General features: G+C 44.0%; 1 pseudogene; it reads left to right on the forward strand.

Annotated features, from left to right (window-relative positions):
* Positions 1-18,078: 18,078 nt before the first annotated feature.
* On the forward strand, positions 18,079-20,641 carry LOC119776420 (annotated as a pseudogene).
* Positions 20,642-23,069: the final 2,428 nt, after the last annotated feature.

Here is a 23,069-nt window from a genome sequence, read left to right on the forward strand (position 1 = left end):
TGTTAACTTGTTTATTTAATCAAAGCAGAGAACAGAAGAAAACAGTGGATAGAAACAAACATCCTGTAATGAGCCAGAGCGCCTGACATGGAGGCAGCATGGGAGGGACAGTAACCATGACAACAAACCCGAAGCATTGTGACATTTATTATACCATCTAAATCACTGTCCTCTCTAGTTAAGCAGGACACTGCTCACACTATTCTTATATAATTAATTTAAATTCCAGGCAGCCAATAAGAGAAGTAGAACTTCAGACCCTACTAATTCATAACAGATCAAAGTTCTGCAAAGAGATCTGAGGTGTGTTTTACAGGTGGATATTCTGCAGCATTCAGTGCCAGTCTTTGCTTCTCTAATCATCTCAGTAGTCATTTTAATTTTTTTAAAGAGTGAAAAACACAATAACTGCCTGAAACAGGTGAAACAATTGTTCAGTCAATCTGTAACAGTTCTCTCCAGGGTCTTTCCTCTCTGTGAACTATTTGCAGTAGTTCTGTTACCTGAAGGGTCAGTAGCATTTCCCCAGGCTTCAGCAATGGATCTATTCCTGAATGGTTCTAATCCCAAACTAGATTAGAAAGATTCAGAACTAATCCAAGAGATTCATCACTCAGATACCCAAACTCTGAATAGCTAACTCCATCCTTGCCTGCCGTTGACTGTTTTGTATTAAAGGGGGCTTTTTCCTAACCTGACAACAGCCAGATGCATGTCTCGCTCCGCCTAGCTCCACTCACATACATCTGGGAACCCGCCATAGGAATTACCTTTACTGAAGGCTGGGCCTTATCAAAACTCCTTGCATATGATTGGATAAGCCACTTGTCTGTCATCTTTATCGACGTGCTATTTCAACCACTCACACCGAAGCTAACCGGGACGCTGTGAGAGGAGGAGCCATTTGGTAGATCAAGCTCTTGCCAAATCCGGTCGGGAGAAGGGCAAAAACATCGTTTCCACCAACAAAAGCCTTCAAAGCCATTCTCTGATGTTCTTTTAATGAAACAAGATCAGATAGATTGGACAACACAGAAGAAATAGCAGCATCAATGCTAACGCTTGCTTCCTCGATGCGAGCCGCCATTGTTGTTGGAATCTCACGGTCGCTTCTCCACTCCAGGACACACCCGCCCTGCGTTCTGATTGGACAGACCATAAATTCGGTTGGGGAAATCCCTTTCAATGAGCGGGTTCCCAGATGTATGTGAGTGGAGCTAGGCGGAGTGAGACATGCATCTGGCTGTTGTCAGGTTAGCTTTTTCCAGCTCATAAGAGAGAACAAAATATAACATTTCTTTGTAGAATTGTTTATATCATATTAATTTTCCAAGCTATGAAGTATCACTAAAGTTTCTGCCAGTAATTCTGCTTTTTCTTTATAACTGTCAGCTGTCTGTTTATCATGCTGTAAAACAGGCAGCTAATAACTTTTCTTTATTCCATTTATTTTCCTGATCATTCTCGAAACTTTAGATAGCTTAGTCTCTCCTATTATTACAATACTGCCTCCAACGAGTCATTTTTCATTTTTAATAATTCACCTGACGACAGCTTGTGCTCATTTTATTCATGTCTGCATGAACGATAACAGACACCATTTTAGAGTTATACATGTTGCTAGGAACAGTTTCCAACAATCATTTGTGTGACAGGCAGTATTGGAACAGTCCACCTAAGAGTTTATCAACAATCGATTATTCCTTCACTGTATATGACACATGCCATTGTTCACACATTTATGTCTTTTGATTTAATAAAGGAGAGCTTTAGTTGCTCACTCCACTTGTAGAACTTTTTTCTGTTTCCAGACGGCTGTAGTCTTAATTTGACCAACATCATTCATTTGTGTGTTTGTTGCATAAGGACATCAATGAGGCTCAGGGCTGACTGGATTGCAGAGATGGATCATGCTTTGTTATTAATCAGTGAGTCTCCCCTGCTTTTTAGTTTCATTTCCTCAATTCACACTGAAAACCTTACTGCTCATGAACACATGAACCAATCAAACCAATCAAAGAAATGAATTCATCCTGAAATTAAGAATCTAGATGGCGAATAATGTCTAATGATTGCCAGGTTGTTACATTGAAACCAGTCTGCCTGTAGATCTTCTGAGGTCCGTTCTGACGGTGCAGTTGATCACTAAAACTTTAGATGTTGAGGAAATGTTTGCGTCTCACCTAAAAGCAAGCAGACCTTCAGAGCAGCTCTTTGTTCCAGTGATCAGGCTCCATTTAACCTGATGCTGCTGAAGGCTGTGAGAACATGGAGGAACTAGGAACTATTCAACACCTCAGCTCACCTGAATGTGGTTTATGGACATTTTTTATTTTTATTTTTTTACATATTTTTATGCGGTGATAACATGATTAAGATTTATACTATAAAAACATTTGATACAAAATAAATAACACTAAAAATAATGTATGTTAAAGACAAAAATAGAGGCAGAAAGTTGACGATAAACTTTTTTTAGTGTTAATATGAGGCTTTATACTGCTGTAGGCATTAGTTGCAATATTGCATCTATAAACTCAGATTTAACCTCTATTAATAATGAAGAGGCTCCATTGGTCCATAAGAAGCTTCATTAAAACCTTTGTTTCAGCTTTTTAACGTCCTACCTAACATTAGTCATAATAAATGGAATATACCCTGCTCCGGATGTGATCAACAGTGAAATGGCTGTTATCAGTGGGTATCATTCCAATTCAGGCTGGGCCTCCTCTATCTTCTAGCAGGTTTCTTATGGCTGATAATATGCAGCTTATCGCTAATAAAAACTGCTTCGTCTAAAAACCTTAAGTTTCACTTTCTGTTTAAATAGCCCTACTTCATACTTTTGATCTACTTTATTAATAGCCCACATTATTTAAAAAAGCTGCATTTTAAAGCTTTACTTCAAGTCAATTCCTCATGATCAGTCACAAGGATTTAATGTGGTGTATGAGCCATTTTTTTGCAATAGATGAAGAACTCGTAAAATTATTCTTAGATTAAATATACATACATTAGAATTCATTCAGTGACAACATCCGACTAATCCTACTAGTAGGCAGGAGGCATAATCTGAAGCCAATCTATGGGATTAATAACCGCTAGTAACGACCATTAAATAGGATGATAACATCCATAAGCGGTTCTGTTGAAGAAAACCTTCCCACATCTTATTCTATGGAGTTAAAGACAAAAAAAACAATACATATATATATATATATATATATATATATATATATATATATATATATATATATATATATATATTAGAAACTGCTAAACAATGACTCACCGCCCTGGCCACCCGCCTAAAGAGATACAAGGGAGAAGCAGAAGCCAGGAGAATAAACCAGGTGTTCTCCACCAACCCATCCAAAGTGTACTTACAGTGGCAGGGTAATTCAAGATCAGATCCACCCAGGGCTGAGACTGAACAGTACTGGAGAAACATATGGGAGAAGGAGGCATCCCACAACACCAATGCTCAGTGGCTAGTAGATCTAAGAACAGATCACAGCAATCTCCCAGAACAAGAACCAGTAACCGTAACAACGGCAGATGTCCAAGAAAGAGCGGCAGGTATGAAGAGCTGGACAGCACCAGGCCCTGACATGATCCACACCTACTGGCTGAAAAAACTAACCGCACTTCATGCACGCCTCGCAGCACAAATGAACCAACTGCTGATGGATGGGACCCACCCAGAATGGTTAACCCAAGGACGGACAATCCTGATCATGAAGGATCCCCAGAAGGGAACAATCCCATCCAACTACCGGCCAATAACTTGCCTATGTACAACATGGAAGCTCCTGTCAGGCATCATAGCGGCTAAGATGAATAGGCACATGGCTCAATACATGCACCCTTCCCAGAAGGGAATAGGCAGTAACATCAGAGGAGCCAAGCACCAGCTACTAGTGGATAGAGCAGTCACTCGAGACTGTAAGACCAGGCAGACAAATCTGTGCACTGCCTGGATTGACTATAAGAAAGCCTACGACTCAATGCCACATACATGGATACTGGAATGCTTGGAAATGTACAAGATCAACAGGACTCTAATAGCCTTCATCAAGAACTCAATGAAGCTGTGGAAAACAATTCTGGAAGCCAATGCAAAGCCAATAGCACAAGTCACCATCAAGTGCGGCATATACCAGGGTGATGCACTATCCCCGCTGCTGCTCTGCATAGGCCTTAACCCCCTGAGCCAGATCATCACAAAGACTGGCTACGGATACCAATTCCGAAGCGGAACAATCATCAGTCACCTCCTCTACATGGATGACATCAAGCTGTATGCCAGGAGCGAGCGAGACATCGACTCACTGATCCACACTACCAGGATCTACAGCAACGAAATTGGAATGTCATCCGGACTGGACAAGTGCGGTCGCATGGTCTCAAAGAGAGGGAAGATGATCAGAACCGAGGGGGTTGAACTACCAGAAGGCCACATTACAGATGTTCAGGACAGCTACAAATACCTTGGGGTGCCACAGGCTAACGGAAACCACGAGGAGATGGCAAGAAAGACTGCCACAGCTAAATACCTACAAAGAGTAAGGCAGGTCCTGAAAAGTAAGCTGAATGGGAAAAACAAGATCCAAGCCATCAACACATATGCCCTGCCAGTCATCAGATACCCTGCTGGTATAATAAACTGGCCAAAGGAGGAGATAGAGGCCACTGACATCAAGAAAAGAAAGCTCCTCACAATGCATGGAGGGTTCCACCCCAAATCCAGCACCCTGAGACTGTAAACCAAGCGTAGCGAGGGAGGCCGAGGGCTAGTGAGTGTCAAGACCACTGTCCAGGATGAAACAACTAAGATCCAGGAGTACATCAGAAAGATGGCCCTCAAAGACAAATGGCTTGGTGAATACCTCAGGCAGGAGAAAACTGAAAGTGAGGACAAGAAAGAGGAAGAAGAACCATCATGGAGGGACAAGCCGCTGCACGGCGTCTACCATAGACAAATAGAAGAAGTGGCTGATATCAAAAAATCCTACCAGTGGCTGGAAAAGGCTGGACTGAAGGACAGCACAGAGGCACTAATCATGGCAGCACAAGAACAGGCACTCAGTACAAGATCAATAGAGGCCAGGGTCTACCACACCAGGCAGGACCCCCGATGCAGACTGTGCAAAGATGCCTCTGAAACAATACAGCACATAAAAGCAGGGTGTAAAATGCAGGCAGGAAGTGCATACTTGGAACGCCACAACCAGGTAGCTGTTATAGTGTACAGGAACATCTGCCATGAGTATGGGCTGGAAGTCCCAAGGTCAAAATGGAAGACACCTCCTAAGGTAGTTGAGAATGACCGAGCTAAGATCCTATGGGACTTCAAGATCCAGACTGACAAACAGGTGATGGCTAACCAACCAGGCATCGTGTTGATCGACAAACAGCAGAAGAAGGCAGTAGTGATAGATGTGGCAATCCCAAGCGACAGCAACATCAAGAAGAAAGAACACGAGAAGCTTGAGAAATACCAAGGGCTGAAAGAGGAGCTAGAAAAGATGTGGAAAGTAAGAGCAGCAGTGGCGCCAGTGGTAAATGGAGCACTGGGGGCTGTGACCCCCAAACTGGGAGAGTGGCTACAGCAGATCCCAGGTAAAACATCAGAGGTCTCTGTCCAGAAGAGCGCAGTCCTAGGAACAGCTAAGATACTGCGCAGCACCCTCAAACTCCTCTGGTAGAGGACCCCAGCTTGAGGATGACATATACCACCCCACCAGGGGGGAGAAAAGTTTATTTATATTTATATATATATATATATATATATATATATATATATATATATATATATATATATATATATATATATATATATATATATATATATATATATATATATATAACGTAAGCTGATCAGGCAGAACAGGGCTGAACGCTGTGCCATAAGGGCTGAATGATGAACTGTTCTCTCTTTTCAAAGATATGATAAAGTGCCTACTGGGAGAAATCCATCGATCTGTTTATTTAACTAGGGTGAATAGTTTAATACTTTTTTAATAAATTCCATTTCATCTGTATCGTTGATTATTATCCTTCACAAACAGCAAAATGTAATTTAGAGTTTTTTTCCCCACACATATCTTTGACAAAGTCTGAATGTTGAAGATTTTATTTCAAATCATTGATTTACTGAATATTAATGTATTATTTTTGCTTTGAATCTTGCAGGTTTCTTAAATGTAAATTTTAAGTCTCTCTTGTCTGCGGGTCTGGCTCTGCAGCTGAGTTGGCAGGTACAGCTATTTCTGACTCTTGCTGATTTACAAAAGACCAAAGTGCATTTTAAATAAAACATGTTTTATCTTGTAAAATATTTCAGAGATTTTATTGCATGTTTCATATCCCAGTAAATCTGTTTTATCCTTAAAACTGAAGTTGTCCTTTCTTATCTCAGCAATTGGGATCTCCATAACCGTTGCAGTCTGGTAAATTTCTGTCAAATAAAAAGGGAAATATGAGTTAGTTTTTACCTGCAAATGGAATTCATTATCCTCTGATGAGCTGAACTGAATTTTTTTTTTTTCAAACGTATTGCCTTCTAATACTAACCTGCGATTTTTCTTAAAGCTGCGCAGGAGTCTGACCTACAAGGCTCTGGACAGATCTAGTGATGTTACACCAGTAGGCAGGACTTGAAGCAGCGCGAGAGAGAAAAAAACGTTGACTGAAAACGGTCTGAATACAGACAGCTGCACCTGTCCCTTGTTTCTGTTGGCTAAATTAAATTAGCAGAAAGGGGAACAAGAGTGCAAATTATTGTTGGGGACATGTCCCTACCAGTCCTTTACAAACTTACACCTATGGTCCTGTTACTCACCCAAGGTCTAGGGCAGGCATCCCCAAACTCGGTCCTCGAGGGCCGCTGTCCTGCAGGTTTTATGGGTTGCCCTGCTTTAGCACAGCTGATTATCATGAATGCAGTAGAGCAGAAGCCTGTTAATCAGCTTTCAATTAAAATCAGCTGTGCTGGAGCAAGGAAACCTCTAAAACCTGCAGGACAGCGGCCCTCGAGGACCGAGTTTGGGGATGCCTGGTCTAGGGGTTCTGGGGAGGTAACATAAAAAATGTGTCCAGAGAAAATAAGTGGAATGTAAAATTATTTCTTCCAAAAGATGTTCTCACAGAACCAAAACACAATACAACTTAAGCCAGTTAAAACAAACGAAAAGGGGCAACAAAATTAAAGAATGCTCAAGTGCAAATTAAATTACAAAATGTCCAAACACGTCCATCTAACCCCCAGATTCCACATCCTTCGTCAGCGCTGACGTACGTCGTGCGGAGCGCATGTCTTTCATGTAAATCAATGAGAGCTGTTCCACATCCACCGCTACTCCTCCGCAAGTCTCCGTCCACGTACGTCTTCTTCGTCCTTCACCGACAAAATACGGAGCCGAGCTATTTTTTGCTCCGCTCCGGTCCGGCTAAGTCAAGATCCGCAATTGCAATCGCACCAAACAGGAAAAAGAACATCAAGAAACTCAAATTAAATTAAAATATAGTAGCAACAGATTGGTAACTACAAATTATAGCATAACTTTTATACATTCCAAAAAAACTAACATCGTTTATTAAAATGATACGATGCAAACTATTGGTTATTCACCTACCAGGAAGCAGATTTCTAATCTCCATCAAAATATTTATTTTATACCGAGGGACTTAAAGTTTAATCAAATCCATTCAAAAGAAACTTCTTATTACAGGAATGGATGAAGAGATGCTGAGTTTGGGAGTAGAGAACAAACAAAGTTCATTCAAAAAAAGCAGTTTTGAATGATCCTAGTTTTTCCCGTTACAAAAATCTACAAATATATATATATATATATATATATATATATATATATATATATATATGGGCAGAAACTGAACATACAGTGGGTCGAAAAAGTATTTAGTCAGCCACCAATAGTGCAAGTTCTCCCACTCAAAAAGATGAGAGAGGCCGGTAATTTCCATCATAGATATACCTCAACTATGAGATAACGATGAGAAAAAAAAATCCAGAAAATCACATTATCTGATTTTTAAAGAATTTATTTGCAAAATATGGTGGAAAATAAGTATTTGGTCAATAACAAAAGTTCATCTCAATACTTTGTTATATACCCTTTGTTGGCAATGACAGAGATCAAACGTTTTCTGTAAGTCTTCACAAGGTTTTCACACACTGTTGCTGGTATTTTGGCCCATTCCTCCATGCAGATCTCCTCTAGAGCAGTGATGTTCTGGGGCTGTCGCTGGGCAACACGGACTTTCAACTCCCTCCAAAGATTTTCTATGGGGTTGAGATCTGGAGACTGGCTAGGCCACTCCAGGACCTTGAAATGCGTCTTACGAAGCCACTCCTTCGTTACCCGGGCGGTGTGTTTGGGATCATTGTCATGCTGAAAGACCCAGCCACGTTTCATCTTCAATGCCCTTGCTGATGGAAGGAGGTTTTCACTCTGTCATGATGGGTCAGAGATGCAAGCCCATATGCAGAACACACACGGAGGAGGCAGGGAAAAAGTTCAAAGGTTTATTGAGGATTCACAAAAACACACGATTATGAACTGGATCTTAAACTGGTTAGGGCTGGATCACTGAAGTCTTGACTGGGACCAGAGACTGTTGGTTAGCTGAGTTCATGAGGAGCTAAGTGTCTAGCTTCAGACTTAGCATGACAGACCTTGATCTGAGCTTCCAGCTCATTACAGAGAACAGCAGGGGATATCCACATAGGAAATCTTCAGGTTGACTCCACATAGGAGTCTTCAGGTTAATTCCACATAGGAATCTTCAGGTTGGCTCACCAGGGCTGATTAGCAGGTTAAGCTCACCCGGAGCTTCAGGCTAGAGACAGGTTTCCAGTGAGGCAGCTCTCCCAGAGCTTCAGACTAGCGACAGGTCTCCCGTGAGGCAAAAACAAAGGAGAGTTAGAATCTGATCTCTCACTAGAGACAACTAAGATTCTTTCAGTAACAGAGGCTCAGGTTGCTAACCAAACTAAGATCAACACTGCGGCATAGAAGCAAGGTCTGGCAGGTGTTTATAAAGGGAAGGTCTCCTGATGAGTAGATGCGTCTCAGGTGTGCTGGAAGATTCCAGCACCAGGAGACCTACGGCCCACTCTGCTGGAGGAAGGTGGTACAGCTCCAGATCCCAACAGTAACTCCAGTCCTAACAGAAAAACAACAAAGAGGAGAAGAGGATCCTCGGCGCCCTCTGGTGGGCAAGCCTGAGGATCCCAACAGAGCCCCCCCCTCAAGGGCGGATTCCAGACGCCCTCTGAAAAAGTCCAAAAATAAACAAAAAACAAAAAACAACCCACCCAGGGTGGGCGAAGGGGGAAACAGGCCAGGAGGGCAAAAAACTAAAACTGAGTCCGGGACCAAAAACGATCCACTTACGGTGGATGAAAACAAAAGAAATCCCAGACGATTTCTTGGGCAACGTCTCAGGTGGCCGGCCGAGGGACCGGCAGCGGGACAGAGTCTCAGGTGGCCGGCCATGGGGCCGGCAGCGGGGCCGGAGGCGTAGCAGATGTTCTGGAGGTCGGTCGTTGGGACGGAGGCGAGGCCGATTCTCAGGGGGCCTGCCGCTGGGCCGGAGGCGAGACAGATGCTCAGGAGGCCAACCACGGGGCAGAAGGCGAGGCTGACGCTCCAGAGGCCTACCGCAGGGCTGGAGACGAAGCAACGTCTTAGGGGAACCACTGCCGGGCCGGAGGCATGGCAGAGGTTCTGGAGGCCGGCCGAGGGTCCGGCAACGGAGCAGAGTCTCAGGTGGCCGGCTGCGGGGCCGAAGACGTGGCTGACGCTCTGGAGGCCGGCCGCGGGCCGGAGGCGAAGCTGACGCTCTGGAGGCCGGCCGAGGGTTCGGCAGCAGAACGGAGTCTTAGATGGCCAGCTGCGGGGTCGGAGGCGAAGCTGATGCTCTGGGGGCCGGCCGCGGGGCCGGAGGCGAAGCAGCTTTTTAGGAGGATGACGCCCCAATTTCAGTAAGTACCCCCATGGGATACCCCGTCCCCTCTTCAGCGGCTCTGGAACAGGCTCTAAAGGGGCCGCCCAATGCGGCTCAGGAGCAGGTTCAGACGAGGCCGGGGCCGCCCACTGCGGCTCAGGAACAGGTTCAGACGAGGCCGGGGCCGCCCACTGCGGCTCCGGGTCAGGAACGGAGGGGCCCGCCGATTGCGGCTCCTGGTCAGGAACAGGGGAGCTTGCCGATTGCGGCTCCGGATCAGGAACAGGGGAGCCCGCCGCTTGCGGCTCCTGATCAGGAATCGGGGAGCCCGCCGTTTGTGGCTCCGGATCAGGAACAGGGGAGCCCGCCGCTTGCGGCTCCACCTCAGGAACACAGGAGCCCGCCGATTGCGGCTCCACCTCAGGAACACAGGAGCCCGCCGATTGCAGCTCCACCTCAGGAACACAGGAGCCCGCCGATTGCGGCTCCACCTCAGGAACACAGGAGCCCGCTGATTGCGGCTCCACCTCAGGAACAGGGGAGCCCGCCGATTGCGGCTCCACCTCAGGAACAAGGGAGACCACCGACTGTGGCTCCCAATCAGGAACAGGGGAGACCATCGACTGTGGCTCCCAATCAGGAACAAAGGGGACCACCGACTGTGGCTCCACATCAGGAACAAAGGGGACCACCGACTGTGGCTCCTTATCAGGAACAGGGGAGACCACCGACTGTGGCTCCATCTCAGGAACAGGGGAGACCACCCATGGAGGCATATGTTCAGTCTCTGAAGTGGCTTGAAGCGTCTGTAGAGAGCTCTGGAGGCATGTTTCCACCAACTCCGAACTCTGAAGCCCTCTTAAGTGTATGCTCAGGGGTCTCTGGACGGCACAGGGCAGACTCAGGGGTCTCTAGACGGCACAGAGCTGACTCAGGGGTCTCTAGACGGCACAGAGCTGACCCAGGGGTCTCTAGACGGCACAGAGCAGACTTAAGGCGACGCCGTTTCTTACGCCGAGGGATCTTTGGAGCTAAGCTAACAGGTTTAATGACTGATTCTGGCAACAAGTTAACGGGTTGAAAAATTAGAGTTCCAGAACGGATTACTGGTTCAGTGGCTAGAGAATCAGGCATGGGAACAGGTTCAGGAACGAAGATGACGGGTTCAGGTGTCTGATCAGGCTGGTGGGGAACTCTAACTGTTTGAGATTTAACTTGTGGGCCTATTTTGAGTCCTTTGACAGATGGAGCTAAGTGAAGATCGAGTATATGTGAGCAGAGACTGACCTGGCGCAGAAGGGAACTGGAATCCTGAGTCTGAAGCTGGACGGGTCTGGATCTGGTTTGCAATTCTATATCTAATCCAATAGCTAGCTCTATGAGGTCCTCAAGGTTAGCTGGCTCGTCGTAAAATGCTAGTTTGTTCCTGACTGGTTCATTCAGAGCTAGGAGATAAGCGGTCTTGAGCGCAGACTCATTCCACCCGGAAACGGCTGCTTTAACCCGGAAGTCTACAGAAAACTCGGCGACGGATCTATCTCCCTGTTTAATTTCGAATAGTCCACTTGAGACGATGGACTTATTAGAGACTTGGTTAAAAGTCCTTTCAAAATCCTGGATGAATCTCTCATAAGTGCAATTAACTCTAGTTTTAAACGGAAATCTGGTCTCCGCCCATTCGAGGGCTTCTCCGGACAGGAAAGACACGACAAAAGCTATCCTACTCAAATCATAAAGAAAACTCGACTCATAAAATTCAAAAAATAGCTGACAATGGAACAGAAATCTCCTGAGCTTACTTGGGTTGCCGGAAAATCTCTCAGGCAGTGAAGGGCTGAATGCAGAAAACGACGGGCTGGGTTCTGACCAGAAAGGAAGATTACTATCTTAAACTGGAAGTGACGTCACTGCCGGCGACCTAGGAAGCGGAAGTGGATTCGGAACAGGACGTGCCGCTGACGTGGCGTTAGAATTACCCATGTAGCTGGCATATGTTTGATGCGTTTGATTCTGGTGAAACTCACGGAGGGTTTGCGCATGTCCATGGATCTGAGCTTCCCGTTCCTCAAACCACCTACGGAGGTGAACTGCTGGGCTTTGTGTATGGCCGCAGTGTTCTGTCATGATGGGTCAGAGATGCAAGCCCATATGCAGAACACACACGGAGGAGGCAGGGAAAAAGTTCAAAGGTTTATTGAGGTTTCACAAAAACACACGATTATGAACTGGATCTTAAACTGGTTAGGGCTGGATCACTGAAGTCTTGACTGGGACCAGAGACTGTTGGTTAGCTGAGTTCATGAGGAGCTAAGCGTCTAGCTTCAGACTTAGCATGACAGACCTTGATCTGAGCTTCCACCTCATTAAAGAGAACAGCAGGGGATATCCACATAGGAAATCTTCAGGTTGACTCCACATAGGAGTCTTCAGGTTAATTCCACATAGGAATCTTCAGGTTAAGCTCACCCAGAGCTTCAGGCTAGAGACAGGTTTCCAGTGAGGCAGCTCTCCCAGAGCTTCAGACTAGCGACAGGTCTCCCGTGAGGCACAAACAAAGGAGAGTTAGAATCTGATCTCACACTAGAGACAACTAAGATTCTTTCAGTAACAGAGGCTCAGGTTGGTTCATGCCCATTGAATGGCAGCTCCCTCCAGACCAACGTGGATATTTGTTATTGATGCTGTAGGATCAGCATCTAACTGTTCAGCTGTTGAGGCCCCTCCTCCAATGAAAGCTGACTTGCTCTCAGTGAAGGAGGAGCCTTTTTCTCTGTGTCCTGCAGCCTCCCCTGTCTGACCTGCTTCAGCTCTGGGTCTTGTCATCTTTTGGAGCCTTTTTATTTATCTTCCAATATTTCCAGAAACTGAATCATGGATCTGCTCACCATTGTCAGTCTGGTTGGGAAGTTCGCCTCTTGATGCTTTATGTTTATCAAAAAGTCCCAATGTGTTTCAAAATAAGATGATAAAGGGACTAAATGTTGAAGTGGGTTAAGGCTTGACTAATTTTATGAATGCAGTGGGGAGTGGTGGCCTAGTGGTTAGGGCATAGGCAGTGGCGGCCGGCCCATAGGGGGCGCTGGGGCACCGCCCTCCCTGATAAGAAGAGAGAAACGTAAAATATATTTTTAGAAATTAACTCATAAATGTCAGTTTTACTCTCTAGAGTGTGTACCTATAAGCAAAACACATTATATAAACTACATTTCCCTATCTACTGTCATTCATTTGTGGATTTCCACAGACAGACTCCTACCGTCTCTGTTCTGGGGGCTGTGATCAGACAGACCCACATTTGCAGAGAATCTGTCAATCATGTACTATTGCTAGGTGAATTTAATGGCCAATCAGCGTCTCAGAACTTTATGGTCTTGGGGCTCTGAAAATACTGCGCTTTAACAGGCTTCTGAACCCAAGCGCAGGTGCAGACAATTAGAGGGAAGATGGCGAATGTAACGAACGAGATGCAGCTTCCACCAAATTCGGTGAGATCCTTATTTATCTACCTGTTTGCCAGAAGAACATCCCTGTTGTAGGATAGGAAAATTTCATGTCATGGTTATTGTGACTGTGATGAATCCACATCCTCTAACTTTGCGCGCCACACACACATTCCTGTTATACTATGTTTGTGAGGACCAATCCGCTCGCGCTGAGCCCAGCAGCTCCATTAACTTAAAACACACAAGCTGTCCTGGTTACCTGCTGGCGTATTGAGGGTGCACACTTAATATTTCAGTGGGGTTAGCCGTGTGTGTGTGTGTGGGTGGGTGTGGGGGGTGTGGGTGTGTGTGTGTACGTGTTTATGCTACGGGGACTTGTCATCTTCAGTCTGGCTGCGTCTTTGCTGGGTTCAAACCCAGTTTGGTGTAATTGAATAAGTCAATGAATCTGTGTAAAATAATGAAGTTGTAAAAATTATTTGTTTTTGTACATCAATTGTTTGTGGAGGTAATATATGGACAAAACTGATTAATGAGAAGAAATCAGAAATAAGAGAGCCTGAGGGGAGGGGCTTAAACTATTTAATGAGGGCTGTGGGAAGAAGAGCGGCCATTTCTGTTTTCTGTTTCTTTGTTACATTGCTGGTAACTGGAGGGAGGCTGAGGCCCAGAGGATCTTCTATATGTTTAGTTTCTTTTGCACCCTGTTTTGAGTTTTTGAGCACAATAAATCACCAACACCGGTAACCCGACTGAGCCTGGATTCTTGGAGGCCAAAGAACCCCGTCACAGTGACCCAAATCATCACTGCTACTGTTATTATATAGTAAATTAAATCATTACTGTTAAATTGTATGTATTGTCCAATTGTTTATTTGAATTCTTCTTCTGGATTAGTTGGAGACATACACTAGGCTATATCAGCCCCACCAAAAATATTTTTCACCAGCCGCCACTGGGCATAGGGCTTGGAATCCTGAGGTTGTGAGTTTGAAACCCACTCACACAGACTGCCACTCTGGGTCCCTGAGCTAGACCTTTAACCCCCGATTGCTCCCTGGGCACCCCATGATGGCCATCAAAGGCCAAACACAACCTCATTATTTCATTCAGTTCTGACTTTTATGTCTATCCAAGTCAATGCTAGTTCTAATGATTTGCTGTTATTGATCTTTTTATGATTTTATTCAGTACCATGTTTATCCATAGGATGATCTCAAGGTTCTTAGAAGTAAAATATTATAATAAATAAAAGGGGAACACAGACAAACTGCAATACTGAGACACTGAAGACAACAAAGAAGGGATTTAAAACTTATTTTTCCTTTAACATGTTCAAAATGAACTTTTTCTGCTATTTTCATTGTTTATAATTTCATCATAAAAATAAAAGCCTATAATATTTGTCTGTGTAGGTTTATCTTCATTTTATTCAACGTGTGACAGTTACTGCCTCTGAAATATTGACCTTTCTGAAGGCCAGATGCTGAGTCAGCACTTTACCCAAATCATCATCTAAGGATCCGACAACTTGACAGGCATGGATTACGGTACACATTTCCGTTTCATTGAGATTTCACTAAAGAAAGGCTGTGTTCTCTACATATAGGGCTTTAAAAAACAAATAACTGATTTATGGTGAACACTACCCACAAAAAAATGAAACGGTATTAAACTGAAGGTGAGGATTTTCATCTGGGCTGTGGATGACCATCGTGGAGAACTTTGCCAATCATCTACCTGTGGCAGACCAAACCATATCAGGGTTGGTACTTTGGAGCATCCAGCAGCTCCAAGGTCCAGCCCTGGAACAAACAAGGTGGGGCTAGCTCACGTAAAGGGCAGATGCAAGGACAGGTGGAAACCCCTCTACAGGTGCTGGTCATAAAATTAGAATATCATGAAAAAGTAGATTGATTTCAGTAATTCCATTTAAAAAGTGAAACTTGTATATTATATTCATACATTACATACAAACTCATATATTTCAGATGTTTATTTTGTTTAATTTTGATGATTACAAATGACAACAAATGAAAATCTCAAATTCATCATATCAGAAAATTAGAATATTGTGAAAAGGTTCAAAATTGATGGCCCCTGGTGCCACACTCTAATCAGCTAATTAACTCAAACCACCTGCAAAAGCCTTTAAATGGTCTTTCAGTCTAGTTCTATAGGCTACACAATCATGGGGAAGACTGCTGACTTGACAGTTGTCCAAAAGACGACCATCGACACCTTGCACAAGGAGGGCAAGACACAAAAGGTCATCGCTAAAGAGGCTGGCTGTTCACAGAGCTCAGTGTCCAAGCACATTAATAGAGAGGCGAAGGGAAGGAAAAGATGTGGTCGAAAAAAGTGTACAAGCAAGAGAGATAACCGCACCCTGGAGAGGATTGTGAAACAAAACCCCTTCAAAAATGTGGGGGAGATTCACAAAGAGTGGACTGCAGCTGGAGTGAGTGCTTCAAGAACCACCACACACAGACGTATGAAAGACATGGGTTTCTGCTGTCGCATTCCTTGTGTCAAGCCACTCTTGAACCACAGACAGCGTCAGAAGCGTCTTGCCTGGGCTAAAGAGAAACAGGACTGGACTGCTGGTGAGTGGTCCAAAGTCATGTTCTCTGATGAAAGTAAATTTTGCATTTCCTTTGGAAATCAAGGTCCCAGAGTCTGGAGGAAAAGAAGAGAGGCACTTCATCCACGTTGCTTGAAGTCCAGTGTAAAGTTTCCACAGTCAGTGATGGTTTGGGGTGCCATGTCATCTGCTGGTGTTGGTCCATTGTGTTTTCTGAGGTCCAGGGTCAACGCAGCCACATACCAGGAAGTTTTAGAGCACTTCATGCTTCCTGCAGCTGACCAACTTTTTGGAGATGCAGATTTCATTTTCCAACAGGACTTGGCACCTGCACACAGTGCCAAAGCTACCAGTACCTGGTTGAAGGACCATGGTATCCCTGTTCTTAATTGGCCAGCAAACTCTCCTGACCTTAACCCCATAGAAAATCTATGGGGTATTGTGAAGAAGAAGATGCAATACACCAGACCCAACAATTCAGAAGAGCTAAAAGCCACTATTAGAGCAACCTGGGCTATCATAACACCTGAGCAGTGCCACAGACTGATCGACTCCATGCCACGCCGCATTGCTGCAGTAATACAGGCCAAAGGAGGCCCAACTAAATACTGAGTGCTGTACATGCTCATACTTTTCATGTTCATACTTTTCAGTTGGCCAACATTTCTATAAATCCTTTGTTTTTATTGGTCTTCAGTAATATTCTAATTTTCTGATATGATGAATTTGAGATTTTCATTTGTTGTCATTTGTAATCATCAAAATTAAACAAAATAAACATCTGAAATATATGAGTTTGTATGTAATGTATGAATATAATATACAAGTTTCACTTTTTAAATGGAATTACTGAAATCAATCTACTTTTTCATGATATTCTAATTTTATGACCAGCACCTGTATCTAGCATGTTGCTCTTCCCCACAGCAGGTCCAATGGTCCAAGCCCCACCCCTACCCCCACTAATGGCTGCTGCAGGGAAGGAGCACAAGGTGTGTCTAAGGAGGGGAATCTAAGGGGATGGACTGCTTTATTAGGACATTGATGAGTGCTAAGCTAAGGGTCTCTTATGGTGCAAGGCCACAATACGCTGCATGGCCGCCTGGAAAGCACAGGATGAAGAGGCTGGACAGACCTCACTGACTTTATGGGCCAATCAGAGACGAGCCACAGATCAACACTGCTGGTTTGCAGAAACACAGGCGAGTTTCACTCAGACTGATTTGGATGTTTTGGAAACTGGAGGCAGTTTTACTCCTTGAGAATGTGAATGACTCTGTGGACCAATGTCCAGAGTTAGGTGGTCCCAGTTTGTCTTAAACTGAATTAGACTGCATTGTTTAATCACTAGGATGGAATCAGAAAGTGTTGATGTGAAATCAATTATATTTCTGTAAATAAACTTCATCAGCTTGTTCAGTAAAAATCATTGAGGCCATGATTGTTGTCAAACTGCACTGTAGTGCTAAAGGGAATTAACTCAACCCTAAACCTGGACGTCTGATCTAGTTTCTATGTTGTTGGGTTTGTGTTTTCAACATGTTTGGGAACTAAGAAAGTTCAGCAAGGATTTATCTTTTTAAAAATCTGGTTAACTGTGAAATGATGATTTGATTTTTAATACTTCTTTAGAGGAGAGTGTTTCATCTGGGCCTAGAAGGTGTTGGTTTAAATGCATAACAGAAACACAAACAAACATTGAAATTTGACCTTTAAAAATAACAAATATGAATTTGTTGTTACAAATGTATAACTTTTTCATATGATAATTTTTCTTCTTCTAAAAATATGTAAAATAATCTTGAGTTTATTTCCTTAAATCTACTCCTCCTTATTTTTTGTCTTGTCCATAATAAAACTGATTCTCCAGCATAACAAATATAATCAAATTTATTAGTTTTTCTCCAAAATCCCTCCTAAAACTTAGTAAAATGATGCTAAAGCTGAATAATGAAATAAATTTAAATCCAGGTGATTGATGGAAGCCATGATGTGAAAGATTTCCAACCTCCACATGAGGTTCTCCTTTTGTCCAGCAGATGGCAGCAGAGGATGGAGCTAAAGAAGCAGCTGAATCACGTTGATGAGAGGAGCAGAATGTGACTGGATGAACTGGCTCTGACTGATGTTTACGGGACTAAAAAGTTTGTGTTTTTAGGTTGAACTCGGTTCTTCTGAGGATTTAAAGGATCAAATGAAAGGAAAAGGCTTCATATCCAACATGTTTACGTCACATGGATGAACCCGCCTGTTTCAAAGGGAATGGGAGGAGTTTCAAACGTCTCTTCCCAGAAATGAAAGTAAAGCTTTGTCAAAGTGAAGCCTGAGCTGCCGTAGAGAAAAACCTCCCTGTTTCCTCCTGAAGACCAACTCAGTTCATTTTTCCTTCTCAGCAACAGACTGTGATCCTGGTGAGTGCAGCAGAAAACACTCTGACTGGGTTTCTACAACAAACAGGAAGCTGGAGACTTTTCCTTCTGGACTCAGATCATCTGAAGGGGAAGAAAATGGCGGATTGTGAAGACGTTGAACATTGAGCAACTTTAAAGCCATAGTTTGAACTGTTGTTTTCCCTGATCTGTCCTCAGAGTTCAGACATGTCTTCTGGCAGCAGCCTGCGCTCTGAGGATCCGTTCCTGTGCTCCATCTGTCTGGATGTCTTCACTGATCCAGTCAGCACACCCTGTGGACACAACTTCTGCAAAGCCTGCATCACTCAGCACTGGGATGGAAATGAAAGATGTCAGTGTCCTTTATGCAAGAAGGAGTTCAAGACCAGACCTGAGGTGGAAATCAACACCTTCATCAAAGAGATGGTTGCTCAGTTCAGACGTGAAGCTCAGCAGGAAGCCATCAGCAGCAGCAGCTCAGAGCAACAAGCTGCCAAAGCAGAAGTTCTCTGTGACGTCCTGCACTGGAACCAAACTGAAGGCCCTGAAGTCCTGCCTGGTGTGTCTGGTCTCCTTCTGTCAGGCTCACCTGGAGCCTCATCTGACAACTCCACGTCTGAGGAAACATCAGCTGATGGAGCCTGTGGAGAACCTGGAGGACAGGATGTGTCTGCAGCACGATAAACCTCTGGAGCTGTTCTGTAGGACCGACCAGACATGTCTCTGCTCGCTCTGTCCTGTTCTGGACCACAAGAACCACCAGTTTGTTCCTCTGAGAGAAGAATTTGAAGGAAAGAAGGCAGAGCTGAGGAAGACAGAGGCTGAAGTTCAGGAGATGATCCAGGAGAGACGAGTGAAGATCCAGGAGATCAAAGAGAAGCTGAAGATCAGTAAAGATGCTGCAGACAGAGAGAAAGCAGAAGGTGTTGAGGTCTTCACCGCTCTGAAGGAGTCTGCTGAGAGAGGCCTGAAGGAGCTCATCAAGGAGATCGAAGACAAACAGAAAACTGCAGAGAAACAGGCTGAAGACCTCATCAAAGATCTGGAACAGGACATCTCTGAGCTGATGAAGAGGAGCTCTGAGGTGGAGCAGCTCTCCCAGTCTGAAGACCACCTCCACCTCCTCCCTGAAAGCTGCTCCACCCACCAAGAGCTGGACAGAGGTCAGAGTTCATCCACCATCATATGAGGGGACTGTGGAGAGAGCTGTGGCTCAGCTGGAGGAGGAGATCAGGGAGGAGATGAAGAAGCTGAAGATGAAGAGGGTCCAGCAGTCTGCAGTGGATGTGACTCTGGATCCTGATACAGCTCATCCTAACCTCATCCTGTCTGATGATGGAAAACAGGTCAAACATGGAGACGTTAGGAAGAACCTTCCAGAAAACCCAAAGAGATTTTCTATCTATCTTTATGTTTTAGGACGTCAGAGTTTCTCTTCAGGCAGATTTTACTTTGAGGTTCAGGTTAAAGGAAAGACTGGATGGATGTTAGGAGTAGCCAGAGAGTCCATAGACAGGAAGGGATGGATCACACTGAGACCTCAGGATGGTTTCTGGACTGTTGGGTTGAGAAATAGCAATGAGTTCTATGCTTATGCTGGACCTTGGGTCCGTCTCCATCTCCAGTCTGGTCCTCAGAAGGTGGGGGTGTTTGTGGATTATGAGGAGGGTCTGGTCTCCTTCTATGATGTCGATGCTGCAGCTCTGATCTACTCCTTTACTGGCTGCTGCTTCACTCAGAAACTCTACCCAATCTTCTGTCCCTCTCATAATGATGGAGGTAGAAACTCTGCTCCTCTGATCATCTGTCCTGTTCATCAGGCTGATGGTTGATGGGATGAATGTGTTGGTGAAGAAGCTCCAACCTGACTGAGTCTGGAGGTGAAGTCCTGCTGGTGGAGAGGTGAGCTTGGAAACGTCCTCAGCAGGAAGTCAACAGTTCAGTTCTCAGCTGGATTATTTCCTGCAGCTCCTCCTGCTTCTCTGTTTCTGCTCATTTTCAGCTTCTGCTCTCATTAAATGGCAGAAATGTTTCTGTCATGGTGGTCCTCATGGAGCCAGACTGGTTCCTCTTCCTGTTTCATCAACAATTTAAGGCCTTCATGCAAACATTCCCACCTGGAAAACTGATCAACAGGAAAATTAAAGTCTGTTTTTCCCTTCAGTTCTTCTTCATCTTGGTTTTGTCTGAAAGTTTCATCAGAAGTGTGAATGTAAGATGTGATGATGGATGAATAAAAGCAGAAAAAAGTGGAACTGACTCTGTTGGATTGATTTCACTCTTTAAATGAGTCTTAGATTAGACCCTTTGGTCATTTATTAGCCTATAGGCGTATGCTAACAATTAGCATTAGTCTCTGGTTAAGTAGGAGCCCTTTAAAGGAATAGTACACCCAAAACATGATTAGCCTTCATTTTCTACTCACCCCCATGCTGAACAACACTCTGGAGTACTTTTTTGATATCTCAAATGCATCTGGAGATCTGGGAGGCTTCTTGCTGTCTGCTGACATTCAAATAATGGAGGTCTATGGCGCCCGAGGCAGAAAGGTCCATAAAAGTCCACAAAAACGTGTCAATATTCCTCCATACTGCTCGTCCAATGTATTCCAAGTGTCCTGAGTGGGTAGCGTCCAGAATTTACTCGAAACGAAGTCATTTAGAATGTTTTTAGAGCATAAACAGTAGTGTATAGGATTTCCTAAAAGCGCGTTCACGAGTCTACGGAAACCGCGGCAGACCAAACCAGACGAAAGTGCGCATTCAGCTCGGCAAAGAACTCATGCTCTTCCTCAACACTGAAGTCCTCAGACATTTTTCTTTCGTTGTTTCTTTCTTTGCACAGGTAAACAGCACATTTCTTCTTCTACACTTGCATTATCGGCAGAGCAGACGCTGAATGCGCACTTTCATCTGGTTTGGTCTGCCGCGGTTTCCGTAGACTCATGAACGCGCATTTAGGAAATCCTATACACTACTGTTTATGCTCTAAAAACATTCTAAATCACTTCGTTTCGAGTAAATTCTGGACGCTACCCACTCAGGACACTTGGAATACATTGGACGAGCAGTATGGAGGAATATTGACACGTTTTTTGTGGACTTTTATGGACCTTTCTGTCTCGGGCGCCATAGACCTCCATTATTTGAATGTCAGCAGACAGCAAGAAGCCTCCCAGATCTCCAGATGCATTTGAGATATCAAAAAAGTACTCCAGAGTGTTGTTCAGCATGGGGGTGAGTAGAAAATGAAGGCTAATCATGTTTTGGGTGTACTATTCCTTTAAAGAAGAGAGTTTAAAAAAGTAGGGCAGAGAGACGAATGATGACATTTATTAGCACATTTTAATGTTTGTTAAAAATATGATTCAGTCACATTCTGTCAAAATAAACCTTTGATCACTAATAGTGTTTTACTTCTATTCTTAGTTTTCCAGTTAACTGTTTTGTAATTCAAGCAGAGTTATTAATCATTAACCTAAAGGAAAATCTTTGACTGTTCATTCAAAAGGAGGAGGGGGGGGGGGGGGGGGGGGGGTCAGGCCCTGAGTGATGAATCCGACACAAGGATGTCAATGTCCAAATGGTCTAAATGGAGGCTTGTACCCATCACATGTCAGCTGATGCCAACAACTTTATTGAAATGATTTAAATCAACAAAACCATTAATTCTAAATCAAAAGACACACAATAGGGCCCCCTCCCCTGGCATTTAAATGGTATTGCACTAGAAAGAACAGTGAGAGACTTACAGGAACAACTTGAAAGAAGTCACACAGAAATTAGAAAAAAAAACGGATTTTAATTAATTTTAATAAGAATTGAGTTAGAAAGTCCCCCCCCTCCCCAATACATTTTCTCGTTAACTTGGCTAAAGCCAGAGTGAAGCTGTCACATCACCAACTCTTGCTAGAGAGCTAATCCTTTGTATGTACACGTACAGATCGGCCAAAACTGGAAACTGTGATTTCAGTTGTCCATTGGCTTATGTAGAAGGACACTGCGTTTCCCAAGTTCTCCAATGGAGATGCATTATCTGACTTTACCATCTGCTGTAGGGGGCGCTGTGGCCATTGTTCCACTAACTCATCCCTAAGCCAACCGAATGTGTGTCTTCTGCATATTAAATAACCCGCAGAGCTCCAAGAACACACAGGACCACAGCTGTGATCAGCAGCACTCCGCCAATGAGTCCAAACCGAATCCATGGGAAAGTCTCTGGCTGGAAAAAATTCCAGGTTGCATCCATGTTGTCTGAAAAAAAGAAAAAAAAAAACACAGCTCATGATCTTTATCACTAACTCAACCTTAATTCAGATGTGTGAAACAACTGACCATCATCTGAAAATGTCTCTTCCTCAGCAACGGTCTCTGTCTGCTGTTTGTTGGTGAGTTCTTTGGGAAGCAGATTCGCTTCACCTGGAAGCACAAGGCAGAGCCAATCAGAAAACATCCAACTTCCAGACCAGCTTAAAAGGAGAAAAAAGCTAAATATATTATATTATATGAAACAAGATAAGGTCAGTTTTACCAATATCAGGGGTATACGTGCCCTTTGGGCAAGTGACTTTCACATTTCATTTGCCCAGAAACAATTTTTACTTGCCTAGTATAATGTTTGATAAATATAGTTCCTAATATTCATTTTTTGTATATATATCAGTGAAACATGTTTGTTTTT

Source organism: Cyprinodon tularosa, unplaced genomic scaffold, assembly GCF_016077235.1.
Source record: "Cyprinodon tularosa strain WSP-4 unplaced genomic scaffold, ASM1607723v1 ctg930, whole genome shotgun sequence".
In the NCBI taxonomy this organism is placed as follows: Eukaryota; Metazoa; Chordata; class Actinopteri; order Cyprinodontiformes; family Cyprinodontidae; genus Cyprinodon; species Cyprinodon tularosa.